Consider the following 4,277-nt stretch of genomic DNA (forward strand, 5'->3'; position numbering starts at 1 on the left):
AAAACAGAAAACTCCAATCAAATTGAGGATTTTTAAAAAATGCACCATGTACTTTCCTTCCCTCAGACATTTTCACATCAGCCTTTCAACTGAGTAATAATAAAAAATGCAAATGATTGTTTAGTGGTKCTGGTACACTTAAACAGGTTGTGGATATTTCGTGAGAGAGAGTTCATGCCAGTATCTTCAGAGGTCTGACTGAAGAGGGAGTTCACTGTGGTGAGCTGTTTCTTAATTTTCTCTGTATTACCTTTTCATCCAGAGCTGCTGTGCATGGACTTTTTGTGTTACAGTTAACCCTGACAGATCCAGGCAGAAAAAAATAAACCTCAGGAAAGTTCAGAGACACAGAAGAGCTGTATCTGAAACAGCTGCAAAAGCCAGGGACATGCTTTGGTGAAATTAGGATTTATGTGGAAGACTGTAAACCAGAGGGGTCTGGTAGCTTATTACTAAAATTATATAGCATTTTTAACACCATTGAAAGATGCACTACAGGTGACTGGAGAGATGGGTTGGTCTAAATGGACAGTAGATACAATATTATACAGTCCTTAGGTTCTGAACATATTCCCAGAAAAATATGATTGGTTTTAATTTCCAGCAGGGAAAATTGTGGCTGCTACTGCCTGATTTTCCTTAGACACTGAGGGTTGTATCTTTTCAAAATAATACATTTTCACTATGCGTGCAGGATTTTTTTGCCCTGAGCTTTGGAAGTTCTAGGATGCTTAAAAAATATCTTCATTCAGAACTCACTGGGRTGGCTGAAATACAATAGTTCTGTTTGACAAACACTGAAATATAAGGAAAAAAATTCTGTCAGATCCCATCTTAAACATACTATTGTTCTCTTTGTTTTAGGTGTGTAATTATAAATGTCTTCATTTTCCCCAATGAGCCCACATAACTTCCAGGTGATTTGTCCTCAGATCTGCACTTCCATGGTTCCATCAGACCCTCATGGCTCATTAACAATTGGATAGGCTTTGGTTTCCATGGTTGTAGAGACGAGTTTGAAGCTGTGGCTGGAGCAGTGATGTTTCCCTGACACATCCCAGGCAAAGCAGCTCTTGGAAACACAAACAATTTGTCTCCTGTTCTGGGGACACTCTCACCACCCATTCTGCTGGAGGAGAAGAGGACAGCGAGCTGGACTGAGCTCTAATGCTGGTACCTCTGGATAGGTGGGGAAGTGTGGCAGACATCTCTCTGTGTTCTTCTTGAACCTGTGGCTTGAAAAGAGTCTGGATTTCTCTTGAGTTCTTACTGAGGAAAAAGAAAATCCCTGAGCTAATTGGCCCTCTTCCCGAAATATCTTCTCCTATGTGGTACTTGATGTAGGGCCAACATTTGGGGGCAGATTTTATGGGAAGGAAGAGGGAGGTTCTATTTCAGTGAGAYTAGACACTGAGATTGTCTCCAGCCTGATCATATTAAAATACAACTTCTTAATTTTTATCTCAAATTCTTTTCAACTTGCATATTTGTTTGATTTCAGTATAAATTGGAGATACATATTCTTAAGGAAATGATACTTAGGGAAATACCATGTCTGTCTGTGTGCATATCTTTTGGTCTCCCCTCTAATGACTTGAAATCATGAATTGATTTGAGCACATATCATGATGAAGGCATATCTCGAGGACATGAAGCTCATATCATTTCTGTGAAAATGAATGTGCAGATTAGAAAAGACCTTATTAAAATCTCTATTTGTGGAAAGGACAGTAATTGGAGTTCAACTCTTATTAAATATCAGGGAGTCCACATGAGAACTCGATTACAAATCTATAGGCAATAAGATTTTGTTCATTTTGCCACTCACAACTTGACCAAGTTTGTAGGGATTATTTTAAATGCTTGAAAACACCAGTTAATACATTGATCGATATATAATTTGGGGTTAAACAAATATAAAATCCTAATGTTGCTAAGACCAATATGCACTGCTACCAGGCTAACAGTCACCTAGACATTGATGACTACTTAGGGGTAGACTGTTCAGGGTTCAGTTTGTGCAGAAAAGCAGCTCCAAATGCCCAGATCATGGATGCTGTGAGGTGATCTGGTGACATTCCTGTGGTCTGGTTTGCTGCTGAGGCTGTCCCAAGCTCTCTTCCTGCTCCTCATGTACATCCTCATGAAGAAATTATTGGAGTTTTGCCATTCAGCTGTGTAATGTAGTCTACAATTGCATTAGGCAATGAAAATATGACTGAGGGGATTAATCACCCCAAAATTGTGTTTAGTTTAAGCTGTGACCACAAAAAAGTGTGTGCAAACTTATATAGGGAAGTTTTATGTTTCTACTTCTTTTTTTACCCTCAGTCTTGGCAGGCACAGGACAGCATGACTCCTGCTTGGAGAAATGACCTTCACAAACCCCTTAGGTCCCTCACTAAGCTAAAACATCCTGTAGGTGTCTTAGCTGGGATCACAGCTAAGCTTTGACCCAAAACTATAAGAGATTTTTTTCTCTTATCCCAGCCCAACTGTTTCGCACTTGTATTTTCACAGAGAAGGGCAAACCAGAAAACTRTGACTGCTTCCAGTCTTGTGGAACCTCCTTCTACTTGCAGGCCATTTACTGTATGCCTTGCATGGCATTTAAGTACCCTGAATAGTCAGAACAGTACTTGTATGATTTTTATACAAGCTACACAGAAAAATGTGTAGGTCACACGTAAATGCCCCTAAGCACAGACCAGGTATCAAACACTTCAGTTATTACTTCCTTCTGAAAAGTCAGAATTACATTTTTAGGAATCAGAAGAATATTTCTATAGATTATTGGTTGGTTAAGCTGAAGAAAACAGAAAGTTTATGGAATTTATTATTTCAGAAATTTTACTGTTTTTCTGAGGGTGTAAGCATGGGGTTTTTTTGCATTAGCCAGGTTAGTGGCGTGAAAGATATTGTGTATTCTCTTGTTCCTACCTTTCCCCAAATAAGTAGTTTTAGATGTGAAATTGGACCAAGATGCATGACTTCAAAAATAAACATTGGCTGTCTGAACGTCCTGGAATATTATGATTATATTCCAAAAGCACATGGTGACATATCCTCAGCMAGAGAGTGGAAAGCAGAACAGCAGCTCAGAAGTTATGAGAATGTAACTATGTACAAAGGAAAAGAATGGCAAACCTTGTTTCCTCACAGGGGAAGAATATGGCAATATTTTAGGGTCTCTTTGCAGGTTTTTTTGAGTGATACTGGAAGGTCAAAAATCCTTTGTCTGAAATATGACCTACTTTGCCTTTGAAGATTTTTCTCATGTTGTTCCTTTCTGCACCTGTGTTGTCTTTGTTCTGCATCTGTGTTCTCTTTGGTGGTTGTGTTTACTTGTTTTGCCCTATGGTCAGATGCAGTGAGATAAGGTTGGTCGTGTAATTCGATTTCCTTCCAACCTGGTGCTATTCAGTGGTTCCAACAGCAGAGTTCAGGTAGAATATAACRCAGATAAAGGATGTCTTGGAGAAGAATGAAAAATTCATAGTAGACAAAAAATTCTGATTGACAAAGTTAATGATACATATTTTTYGTTTTGAATATTGAGTTTATGATCTCTGCTCATCTCTTACTATGGTTTAAACTAAGGAACTGTGCTGTCTTCTCTCATTTGTACTGTGAATTTTGTCCATRTGGAATATTAGGATACTTCTGAGTGTCTATTTTGATAAGCCATTATCTGCAGAACATTAAGGGTTATTAAGAATTCCATAGTGCAAGCTATCTTCACAGCTCCAGAATTTCTCTTTGTCTGGATATCTAGGGAAATTTAGATAAGAATTATGAATTGGCATTGTTTTATTCACAGTTCCTAATCTCTTGCAGTCTGCCTGTCTCTAACCATCCAGCAAGAGACTTCAGCAAGAGCTAAATCAGAAATATCTACCATGTGTTGATAATTTAGAGCTGTGCCTGAGYTGATGGCACAACTCTGTTTCAACAACACTCTAGGCTGCCAAATCAAGAAGAAAAACAGACGTTAATTTTCCAGGCTGAGAGAGTATGCTAATGTTTTGTATGAAAAAAAATTTGTAGCTGTTAGAAAAGGCAGTGTTATAAAGGACATGAAAACATCACAAATACTTTGTGGATAAATAAACTACCCAATGAGTAGAAAAAAAGTTTAATAAAGAAAAATAGCCCTCCCCACAGCCACTGCTGTTTCCCACTGAGACTGCTTTTCTTTTTTCTAAGACAAGGCAAGTTTGCAAGTGTGTGAATATATCATGTATGGAAAGGGTTAATGGAGTTTATATGCTTCTTTC

Source organism: Malurus melanocephalus, unplaced genomic scaffold, assembly GCF_030028575.1.
Source record: "Malurus melanocephalus ecotype Western Australia unplaced genomic scaffold, MMel_1.1 scaffold_159, whole genome shotgun sequence".
NCBI classification, from domain to species: Eukaryota; Metazoa; Chordata; class Aves; order Passeriformes; family Maluridae; genus Malurus; species Malurus melanocephalus.